Source organism: Ciconia boyciana, chromosome 6 (assembly GCF_034638445.1).
Source record: "Ciconia boyciana chromosome 6, ASM3463844v1, whole genome shotgun sequence".
In the NCBI taxonomy this organism is placed as follows: Eukaryota; Metazoa; Chordata; class Aves; order Ciconiiformes; family Ciconiidae; genus Ciconia; species Ciconia boyciana.
In genome coordinates this window covers 18,556,724-18,569,024 of record NC_132939.1, presented here as the reverse complement: position 1 = coordinate 18,569,024, position 12,301 = coordinate 18,556,724, and the positions used below count along the sequence as shown (strand labels likewise).

General features: G+C 43.2%; 1 protein-coding gene across 11 annotated transcripts in view; it reads left to right on the top strand.

Moving 5' to 3' along the window:
• LOC140653512 (uncharacterized) overlaps positions 1-12,301 on the top strand; it is a 215,730-nt gene that overhangs the window by 127,299 nt on the left and 76,130 nt on the right. Inside the window, exon 3 of one of the 11 annotated variants that reach the window (XR_012043145.1) lies at positions 6,066-6,401. The exons of the other annotated variants lie outside the window; for them this stretch is intronic. The gene's annotated coding sequence lies outside the window, so the exon portion shown is untranslated. Of the gene's footprint in view, positions 1-6,065; positions 6,402-12,301 lie in introns of those variants that run through there. 11 annotated transcript variants of the gene reach the window in all.

Genomic DNA, 12,301 nt, shown 5'->3' with positions numbered 1-12,301 from the left:
GATCTGAAAAGCACTTCATCAGAAACAACCGTAGGCCTATTAGCTACAGCTGTTGGCATCTGATGGCAGTGGTCTGTATTAAATATGTATGCCAGTATAGTGGGACAGATGAAAAACACAACAGCTGGCACACATTGGCTATCTCAGCAGAGACACCATCTCATAGATGCAGGAGATTATTGTTCTTCTTATGAGTCATGGTTCCTTATCTCCTGGTTGAGGAACATGCTATGACTTGTAGTATCAGTGTATGAATCACGGTAAGGGAGAAGGTTTGGATCTAGCACCTTTCACCACTGGGGTCCGTTTGAGCAATAGATCCATAACAGTACCTTTTAACAATTTGCAGTATGGCTAGGACTTCTCCCACTGTATACAATTTTTAATTTGAATTTTCTTTTTGTGCCGCTTTTTATGTTGCCCTCTGTCTGGCACTAGTTCTTCCCTCCTTGGTTCTGATCCAAAGACCATTGGAATCAACCAAAGTCATTCCACTAGCTTCAGTGGGCTTTGGAGCAAATCCCTTGCATGCTAAACAACCTTTATCTCATCTTTCAAGTACTTCCTGCAAAATACACTTCTTTCACAAAGCTTTTAAGCACGGCTGATCCTGTGTAACGTTTGTATTGCTTTGTGATACACTTTCATCCAGTGAACTGTACGTGGGTCAATTAAAGGATAAACAAGATGCACCGATGTGCATCTGTAAGAGCATGCAAGCAAGAAAATACATTGTTTATTAGAACTGAGGATGAGTTTAGGTGTGATAAATACCATTTAGAAACAGGTCTTGTGTTGTAACTCTTTCACCGTCATATAATATTCTTGAAGTGATTTGTAGTATCTCTCCACATAGTTATGAGAGCGCTTTGGAAATAGAGTGTGGAAATATAATGAAAATGTGTGGGTGTGTGGTGGCTCACTTCAGTGTCTTCTTGATTCCAGTGGCCAATAAATAAGACATATCTTGCAATTTAAAAAGCCTTGTGAGTAGAGAAAGCCCAAGAGATGTCAGATCCATATTCTTCCATCATACCAGCTGTCATCTTTATTTGGTGGATAGCAATTGCTGTTGGCTGGCCATACAGCGACACTTATCCGTCCCTGTATGACACTGTGCAAACAGACCCGTTCAGGCTGTCCTGAGAGAATTTTCCACCATCGCTTTTCTGTTCTGCTTTTTTTTCTCTCTTCTCTACCCTTGTCTATTCTTCATCCCACAGACACACGCTATCTGTGCCATCTTTGTTCCCTCTCCTGCTCTCTGTCCCTCCCGTCTCTATGATGAGCGCTAGTACTACACTGACATTTACCGGCTCAGAACTGCATTTCGGGTAGGACAGATGACGTGCAAGCGCAAACTAATAGACAGCCCTTGCCTAGAAAGGGGGGGGGGAAGGTGCATCAGATTCAGAAAGGTGCTTTTTCAGGACTGAATGGCAGGTTGAACGAAGACAGAAGCCAAAGCCAGTAATATGGTCACCTTCTCTCCTTATCACAAGAGCTAAATTGCATCATCCTTCTCTCTTCTCAGTCCCCTTGTTTTACTGTTACCCAAGTGATGGTTCACCTTACCGTGCTCAGTAGAAATATGAATCTAATGGATCCTTACCCCAGGGCCAGCACTTTGCTTTTTTGATGTGTTGAGCATACATAAGAATCTGATATTCCTGCCTTGAGTAGCTAGTGATCTAATCAGGTGAACCACAGACACTGGGGTGGGAAGCAGGGCAGCCTCCAAGAGCACAAAAGAGCAGGTAGCTGTTGGTGGTATTATGAATGGTTAGGGTTAATTGTTCCTTCAACCAAAATTGTGCAGATCTGTTGAGGAGGAGGTGGCCAAGGGAAGGTGTGGAGGGAGATGGCTGTTTGGAGTTTCTGCAAGAAATACAGCTGTTAGGAGGACATGCAGGAATGGGAGGAAGCTATGAAGAGGGTGAGGAGCCTGACCCAAGTGTGTGGAAGTAATGGAAGGGGCAGAGAACAGAGACTGACAGTGTCTGGGACCCTGGTGAGATTAAGTCCCAAGAACAAAGTAGAACGTCCTGGCATTATTGAAATAAAGTATTGCAACTGATCTAACTAGAATTTGCTGGCTTGCAAAATGTTTGGAGATTTAGCAATTCTCTCTTCTCCACTGAAAAAAAAAAATCGGAGATATTGAAAAAGAAAAAACCCACTGATCTCAGAGGATAACATCATTTTTTAAGGTGACAGAAATCTTTGTTCTCACTGAGCTCCTACCATCTGAAAGTCAAACCTGTGGACATTTCAAGAGCAGGAAATGCAATTAAAAAGCCCTGTTTGGACTTACCTCTCCTCCCCATCCTAATCTGCTTCCAGATCCAGACTGCTGTATCCTGAGTACAACCTATGCCACTGGTGTGGGTTTTTTTGCTGTACAGTGAAGTAGTGAACCTGGAGAGCAGTGACTCCCATTCAGTTGTCACTGCAGTTTTCCAAACTAAAAAAGAACAAACAGAATGAGACCCTCAGCCTATCTAAAAGTAGTGAACACAACTTCACTTTTAAAGCCATCTGTCAAACAGCTGGCTTCAGAAGAAAAATTTACCAAGCAAGAGTGTGAAGGAACTCAGGGTAGTTGTTTTTTTTCTTTCTTTTATCTGGCTAGGATTAAGTATTTTGTTTTGCTCTTCTACATGCATCAACATGCCACCATGGGACTGTATTACTTCATACACAGATGAACAAAAATAAGAAAAAAGAGTTACCAGTGCTCAAGTGGAACCTCAGCTGGGTTGAGGTAGAAACTGCTCAGGGCTGAAGCAGAGGTGTGAAGAGCACAGCACTGACTCATAGGCAGGGGGAAGAAGTCAGCAGCTTTCTCTGCTTATTGGGGGAGGATGTAAAACTTTGGGTCACTCCAGAGGTGCGAGGGTGAATTTAGAGAAGAGTTAGAGAATAGGGAAGGGAAATTTCACTAGCTGATTTAAGGCTGGCTTATTACAAAATCATGGGAATCAGGGCTGGAAAAGAAAACATGTTGTATTAAGTCATCTTATCTGGTCCCTGCAACCAACCAGTGTAGGCTTTCTCCCATGGGCTTTCCAGGCAAGTTTAACCCTTAAAGAAAAATGAATGATCATTGCTGAAGTACAAAATTAAATTGGCTTCTGGATTTTTTAAAATTTCTTTTCCCCCACCAGAAAAGGCATCTTTTCCTCTTTTTGATCCACATCTCCTCTGTCCTTCACACCCTGCTGAGAGCACCCAGACAGATATCCAACTCGAAAAGCAGGTCAAGAAATAGCAGTATCAGGAAAGACAAAGATTTAGGAGGAGACTTCAAAGATGGGTGGTCAGAGAAGTTCTTAATCCCTTAGGAGAGAGGTTTATTTCTTTTCCCGCTCTAAAGAAACCTCCTTCCTGCCCCCCTACCTGCCTTTGCAAATGCTTAGCAAAGATGATGATTTACCAGTTGTTATCTAACTTGGAGCTGTCGGTTTCCTGAGGACAAAGGCCCAGTGCACAATATGACAACAAGGTCTTACATTTAACCGCAGAGTCCCTTGACACTGCAGCGTTCCAGCACAGCAGGCTGGAAAATGTGTTGCAGCTCCATATAAATTGAAGGGGGGGGAAGGGAAAAAAAAAAAGGAGGAGAAGTGTAATGAATTAAATATGGAACTTAATAATACGCTCAAGTACAATCTCCTCTGTGTCATCTTGGTATTCAATTCCATTTATTTTATGTTGTCCCTGCGTGATGGACTTGTAGAGTCGCACAGATTTATGTGTAGTGAATGTGGAACTATTTTGTAGAGATTATCCGGAAAAAGCTGGAGGCTCAGCCATGGAGAAAGAGAATAGGAAGGGCTTGTAGGGCTTGGGAGGCTTAAGAAGCAGGCTAGGAACAGAGGGAAGTGTGTAAAACTGGCATTTCTTGCTGGGGTAATGGTAAGGATGCACCAACTGCCGTTGACATTAATGCCTTTAGGTTTTGCCAGACCATTGGTTCATACAAAGGAGAGTTCCCATCCCTCAGAGCTGCTTCTTCAGGCAGACATTATTTTAGTGTTTATGAGGGTATCTAAGATCATAAATCAAAGTTTGGCAGCCCAGGAGGGTTTTTCAGGAGAGCATGGAGCTCCTGCGGTGCAGAAGACTAAGCCTAGAGTAATGGAGCTGTCCACCCTCCATAAGTGACTTTTACTGCTTTGATATAAAGAAGTGCAGCGTGGTTATTTTGCTTTTCCTAATATGCTATTATTTCTAATGTAGGCTTCTTTTTGTTTGATCCCTAGGTAAAAATAGACTGTGGTGAGCCTCTGTATTTTTCTCCTCAGGTATAGTTAGGCTGCAGAATTTTTTGTAGGAGCTGCTACGGTGTGAATGTTCTATGAAGTATATTGATCCAAGAACAGGTTACCTTAAAATGATGAGTTACCATGCATCAGCTGCTCTGCAATAACTGTCCAAGCACATGCTCTTAAACCTAAGTACTCCCATGTAATCATATGTGTCAAAGTGCTAAAATGTCCATTTGCATCTGACAAACACCAAATGGTTTGTGATTTCATTACATCTCTAATATTAAACTACCTGCACAGCGAGGAAATTATATCCTGCTTCACAGTTGCATTTGTCTAACATTAGCCTTAATTCTCCTGAATCTTTTTATGTCTCTGGGCTGAAAGATCTGAAAGGTATGTAAGGTGTCTTTACCTACATATAAAAATATCAAGTCACGTTTTGACTAATCTCAGTACATTAAAGACTTATACTCATCACATTGCAAGACTTGTTTTCTCTTGCAAGATCATTTTTGTGGCTTTAGTTTGAACTCTTTAAGATGTCTGTATCCTTCCTGAATTGGGGATGGCAAGACTGAAGATGTCATTCTTCTAATGATTTTAATAGTGACGAACGCAGGGACAAAACCACTTCGCTGTTTCTACTCAATAATCCCTTTTTTATACACCTGAGTATCGTATTAGTCATCAAACACTGCACTGAGATCTCATGCTGAGGTGGTTAATTTTGATGTTCTTTTGCACAGCTTTACAAGATAGAGGTTTTCACCCTGAATGTAGGGCCTTGGCTTCATCCCTTCAAACTTCAGCCAGATTTTCCCCTCTGGAGGTGCCATCTTTTCTTCATTGACTGTAGAGGAAGCTGAGGCCAACTAGGCTCTTAGTTTAGATGCCTCTGTTAGGGGCAGGAGATGAGTGGGGTTGAATCTCAGCCTTCATTGCCAGGTGTGATACGTTTCACTTGCCTTTAGTAAAATGTGCATATTGAATTGTGGTAATTTAAGCAGGTAATTCTTGTACCCCCCTAATCCAGCCTGTCCTCTTTCTTCTTTACTATCTCAGGAATTTATACACTATCTGCAAATCCCACTATTGCAGATTTTGTATTATCTAGATTATTGCTGAAAATGCTAAACCTTATTGCACTAACAACCAGTTTTCTAAAGCATCTCACTAATAATGGTCTAATTCATTATAATGGCTCCCCGTTAATAACTATGTGTTGAAAGTTGTCATTGAAACACATGTTGTAAGTCTAATGCATGCCTTACTATTTCCACACAGTGCAAAGTATTTGTTTCTTAACAAAGATCTCATGAGATATCAAATTATATGCCTTGGAGAAAAACAAATATACTCTGCTAGTGCCATTGCCTTTATCAAGATATAGACCTTTGTCCAAAGAAAGGTAACAGTCTGTGCTTCTCTTGAGTACCAGGACAATTTCACATCTCTGTAGGTCTATTTCTAAGAGACAGTGAATTTACTGGCAACTGGGGTTTAGCAAAAGTCCCATCACAAACCTCTGGAGCTCAAATTTACTGCCTTTATTCCCATCAGGAGATGTTGGTATTCATGTCCTGTTGCTGTTGGCCAGTATCTCCATAGTTGTCCATATCTTGCATTTCAAAGAATGTGACCCCTTCTTTGAGGAGGTATCAGATTTCCTTGAAATCAAAGACTGTTCCTCTCTCAAGGTCTTGAAAACTTCAGCCAGCCGGCACTTCAGATACTTTTAAGTGTGATCTGCCACGTTCCCCAAATCTGAGGGATTTGCTTATTTACTTCCAGATATTCAGTGGAGGACTGGTTTGGCAGTGGACAACCTGGGAGGACAGCTTGCTCCGTCTAATCAGTGCTGGATGTATTTTACCTCCTCCCAAGCCATTACTGCTCTCCAACATGATGCACAGGCAATAAGGAGTTATCCGTGTGTCACACTTTTCATATGTTGGTCCTCTTGGAACCCATCTTCCCATCTTCTCAGGGTTTGCCTGCCTTGCTCTGTCATCTTTAATTTCTCTTGCTAAGGGCCTTGGGGCAGCGACCTGTGATTTCTCTTTTTGCCCTTTTTTTCTCTTTGTAATTGTAAAGGGCCGTAAAGTCACAGACCTCCTCTAGTACTGAATAAATAATAAATAATGCTAATCCTTTTCACTCCAAAAACTCAGTCTGCAGATTCTTAAGAGAGAGAGTAGTGTCAATGCAATCACAAAAGTGCACATCATCACCAGATGGAAATCAATACATGGCATCACTGTAAGGGTCCACATGGTAGCACTTGTCAGTAATTCTATTCCAGTCTGTCAACGCAGTACTCCATCACACAAACAGGAGAAGCATGCTGTGGGTTTGTATATTTGAACCTCTCTAGGGACACCACTAATATAAAAAGCATTGCCACCAGAGGCTTCTTCTGCACTTAACAAAAGGAAATAACATTTTCCTTCATTCTCTCCTTGAGCTTGTGGAGGCCTGGATTCACAGAGCTTAGCTATGCTCTTCTTTTGTGGATAGCAGCACTGCAAGAGCTAATGGCAACTGTGATAACACAGACTCCTACCTCCTGAAGGCTGACCTGGGACCAGACTCCTGTTTCACATTGGCTGCATCTGTACTCAAATTTAATACCCAGTCTGCAAATCCAGGCACTAAAGCAATGGGTTGATGTTGCCCATGCGTAGGACCTCCAGGCCTTGCATGGAGCTCCTGTGCTTCACCACTTGGAGGAGAAATAACAGCAATGTGTAGTGGCCCATTCGGTCACAGCAAGGGCACAAGTGCTTAGCCAGCCATGGGCACACAACAGTGGGAGACGTTCTTGTGGCATGCAATGGCCCGCAACTCGTTAGTCGGCCATCTTTCTTCATTCATCTCCAGTGGGAGCTCTCCACAAGGTGGCAATGTAACACCACACATGCCACCATCTCCTTTGGCAGATGTCCTCTGGTTGAAGTTTCCCTCACCCCAAGAGTGGTGCCCTTGGTTACGTGCACCCATTCCAGGCAGGAATGCAAGCCTGTCTCAGATTGAGGTGAATGCAGGTGGTCTGCCTGATGGTTCTCTGCCAAGTCTCCAGAGAGAGAGCAAAGTCCAACTATGCGGCTTTGCCACTCCTGGTTGGCCATGGGGAAAAGACAAGGCATGAGCGTATGGAGTCACCAGGCCTGCAGAATGGTGGTGGTGCTCTTTGGGGAAAATGGCAGACTTTTAAGAGACCTAATCTGGTATTTTTGTAATACTAAATTGTACTTTATTGAACAAATAATCCTGCTGCAGTATGTAGAATACCTGTGAAGCACAAGACCACCTTGACATGAATGAGTAAGCCAAAAAATGTCTGCCCTAGCTTATACTTGCTTCCCATTAATTTAAAAGCAGCCAGGAAAGATGTTAGCTGAAAACGAGATGTGATCATCAACACGTTGCTTATATCTGTTTAAATCTAGCAGCAATAACAAAAGAAGTACAAATGATAGATACATAACACTAGCTTCCTTCTACACCACAGGCCAGGATTTTGTGAATTATCTCCAGATTTCAGTACCTCCCCTACGGCTTCTGTTCTGTCTCTTACAATAAAGATTTGCTTGCCAACTTCTTTGAACAGGGGAAGCAAGCCAAGCCAGTCCTGGAAGGGGTTGAGCTGTGTTTGTTGTGCTATGTTTTGGGAAGCTCTCTTTTGATATGTGTCGATGTACTTTGTCCCCCTTAAGTCTCTTTATTCTTGTGGAGGGGTCTCTGCCCTTTAGTTGATTCCTTGAGGAACCCTCCCAGAAAATCTGGGGCATTTCAGGGTGGAAGTGGGAAGGATGCTTTAGCAGCTCCTCACCCATTCTGAGCAGGGAGTCTGTCTAAAGCTGAAGCTGTTGCTACTATGAAGTTGTGTTGTCTTTTGAAGTACCAGGTATTGGTCATGGCTGGAAAGAGGACAGTAGATTAAATGGATCCAAATCCAATGAACTGATCTGGTATGGCAGGCTTTAAGCTCTTTGAAGCCTACAAGGGCACTTCAATTTCCAAACCACAAATTATTTCCAGAAACTGGGAAACAAGAGGAGGGAAACAAGAGGAAGGAAAGCTTGCACATGGCAAGCTCAACAGAGGAGAAAAATCCTTTGCAATGAAGTCATTGGACAGAAAGTAAACTGCCCACAAGCCCTTTTACCAGAAGAGTTTGGATTGAGAGTCCAGTGAATAGGAGAATTATACTAACATGTAGTATATGAACTGTCAGGGCAATAAAGTGGTATTGTCCATGGGTTGATCTCAAAACTTCCACTGAACCTTTTAGTGCATGAGTCAGTCACAGAGAAGATTGGTGCATGTGGTCCCTGTTCCAGAGCCAGGTTAGAGGAAAGGTGGAACTTTTCACAGAAAATAGTTAAAGCTTTGCTTTATCAGGCTTGCTGTTCGCTAAACTTTGCTTAACTTGTGCAATGATTCCTGGCTCCTCCATACGGCCTTCACCTTTGAGTGCTATTGATTAACTAGTACCTAGTTTGCCATATGATCTGAGTTCCTCTTACACCTTTCTCCTTTTTATCTAATGGAGTTGGTTATTTTAACCCTTTGACTGGGAACTTACTCGGTGGCTGGTACTTCTTCTGAAAAGCTTTAAGCTAAGGAAGCAAGTGAAAGAGACTGAAGAACCTGGGAGTGAAAGCCAAACTCTTTTAAACTGTTAAGGCTCTGAATTCTTTGTGTTGCAGTAGCATCTAGTAGCTGTACTCCAGCTGGGGGGGGGGGGGGCCTGCTGTGTGAGGCACAGGACCAGCACGTAACGAGAGGGCTGCTCCTGCCCTAGAGAACTTGCAGCCTGAATAGAAAACAAAGAATGGGAGGAAAACTAGAGGCACAAAGAAAAGAGATGACTTGGCCAAGATTGAGCAGTAAATCAGTGGCAGAACTTCGAAGAGTTCCCTCGAGTCCTAATCTGGTGACCTTTCTAGTGGGGCAGGCTGCCTCTGGCTTTTCACTGAAGTGTGCAAAGCATTGGATTTTGATTTGCAAATAGATTAGAGCATACAGCATCTTACGCCAAAAAGTTCAGCACAAAGTTAACGTTGCCTAATGGTGTCTTGTATTGTTCCAGAATGCATAGAGGATTAATCCTCAGCAGGATATGAAAAATTAATGCAAATTTAAACTTCTGAAAAGTAGGAAATATAAAGGTTTATACTACACTGTCAAAATAACCTTAACTCTGCCCTCTTCCAGAATTGCTGCTATATATGCTCATACAGACTGAGTCTCAGGGAAAATTCAAGAAACAAGGCACAGGAAAGCATCCAGTACAGACTAATATTGTCTCTGTCTGAGCATATCCCATCAAGAGAGATGGAACAGGAAGCACTGTGTTCTCTTAAGTTTCTTCATACCTGCTTCCTATAAGTTCATAGGCTTTAAAGCCAGGAAGACCTTGCTAGACTGTCTGACCTTATCTATACCTATACCTATTCCTATTCAGACTTCTTCTAATTCATCTCTGTTGAGCCAAATACACTGACATTGTCCACAGCATCTTCAACAAAGGCACAAGTTCAGATCTTGAGTGCAGTAGTTTCAGACAGAGAAACTATTGTCTGGTTGTTTTTAGGGGGTCTTGGCTCTGCTCCTCCCCTGCACAGTCACCACAAAGTTAGCTTGCTAACCTTGGCATGCTCAGGAGAGAGGATGCATTTTAGGATGCTGAGGCATGCTGGTTTATGAGTACTTAGAATAATCCACCTAAAACCAGAAAGCGATGCTTGGTTTTATCTATAGCACAGCTGAGATTCCTCTAATACCTGGATGAATTTAATCTAGTGCCCCTTTTACTTTTGGGAAAAAGGATCCAGCAGAGATGCAAATTGGTTGAGGTTTAGAGAACAGTTTGGCTCTTCAGGCCTTGCGATCCCTCCCCATCTATCAGCAAGGTGTTTACATCTCAACTTCCCCCACCAAGAGCAAATCAATATATTTTTTTAGTCATGATGCTTTCCCATGGGGAGAAAGGGCTAGCAGGGGTCTGTAGACCCAGCAGCACCCACAGAGATGTTCTTGGTAGATGGCTGCAGAGGACCAGGCAGCTGGCAGGGCACTTGTGGTCAGTGCTCCCATTGTGGTGGTGAGGGACTGGGTGCAGGACTGTCAAATCTCCCTTGGACTTTGCTCAAAGCACTGAACCCCCTGTGTGTGCCTCAGCTCTTCACTTGGCAACACTGCTCCCTTTGCCTCTCTTACTTATTCAGCTTGTAAGCAATTTGGGCAGGGTTTGGCACTCACTCCATATGCCATGGGTATGATGCTTAAGTGTAAGATGCTTAAGTGTAAGATGCTAGTATAAGCCCTATTCCCTGGTTTTGTTGAGTCAGGGCTGGGAGGATGAAAAATCCTCTTTTCCCACCTGCAGCACACCTAACTCTTGTTACCCACTAAGCAATGAGCTGGGTAGGGAGAGCTCAGGCTTTTGTATTACTTAATCACATTTGATATTACAGCTGGGTGAAATGTTTATGGGGAACCATTTATTAGATGTCTTTTCCCTTTATGTGCTCAGGTGCTTTGAGGAACATCCTAAATTTACCCACTGTGCAATGCTAGGTCAAATCATTCCTCCAGATGAGTTTCAGCCCCAGATTAATAACGACTTGAGTACAAACATGACTCACTCATTTTGACTGAATGCTGAAAGTCTTGTGTCCTTCTCTTGCCTGGACAAGGGCAGCAGTTTTTATCTGTCTTAAAAAGAAGAAATAGTGAGTAAGGGAGAGGAAATAATGTACAATGGATGGCAATTGCGAGTTATTTGTGTAATGAACAATGTCTTTGCAATGCTTCCACGTCACTGGGACTAAAATCCAGACGCTGAAGGGAAAGTGACTGAAAGGGGACACCCATACAGCCTACCCATCCGGAGTTGTGCCATCTGGTCCTCATCCCTTGCACCTCAGGACTTTTCAGTCATGACATGGTTTTATTGTCTCCATCCCATGATGATGCAACATCTCTATCTCATGGTGGGAACTGAGGCACAGGCTAGATGAAATGTCTTGCCCCGTGGTTAGCTGGAGTCAGGCTCCAAGTCGTTTATAACATTTTCTTCACTGCCACTGGGCACATTTCCCTGGGTGAATTTTGTTTGGGGTTTTTTTTTTCAGGGTAGGAGAAGGTTCCCTAGTATGTCCCAATATCTCTAAGGGACACGGACTCCCATATCTGCTTGGTCTCTATACTGCTATTTCCTAGAAGCTAAATATCTGTCCATGCCCTGTTCTTTACATCCTTCCCTACATACCCACTACCGGCTACTGTCAGACCCAAAATACTGCACTGCTTGGACATTTGGTCTTATGTAATATGGCGTTTATGTTCTTATGCGGTTTGGGAGCTTTCCTGTTTTTCATTGTGGTCTCCACTGAGTAGGCAACATGCAAAATGACCCCAGCAAATTCAGCATTTTTGCCAAATGTGTCTCTTAAACACTTTCTCTTAGATGCAATCCTGCCTCCAGTGGGGTTGGCAGTTGACTGAGCTCTCTACCAGCCACCCTAAAAGTCTTTACTAGGTATATGTTGTGCATTTATCATAGGGCTATGAGTCCCACTAGCATAAATAAGAGTTGTGCAAGTGAAACGTCAGATGCTGAAATCCTGATTATTTTTAATCACCAAAAGGAGCTCCTACAATCACAGAATCTGATCTTCCATGTAAAATGGGCCTCAAAATTTCTTCTGCTAATTGTTGCTTTGATCCCAGCCACTTTTGGTTGTGTTGGAAAAGGCATGTGGATACCTCCTCAACAATGGCCAGGAGGTGGGTATAAGTCTCTGGCAGAGGAGAGGGCAGTGGAAAGAGAGGCATGCAGCGGAGCTGAGGTGGTACAGCAATGGCCTTTCGACGGGGATGTGGTTGCCAGAATGTCTCCCTCTATTTCTGGCAGAAGATGTCAGGGCCAGTGAATCCTGGAAGCCCTCAAGTGCGAGTCTGGATATGTTCTGACTCCGTTTGCCAGCTCTGCTGAAGGAGAAATGACTGCCACACCA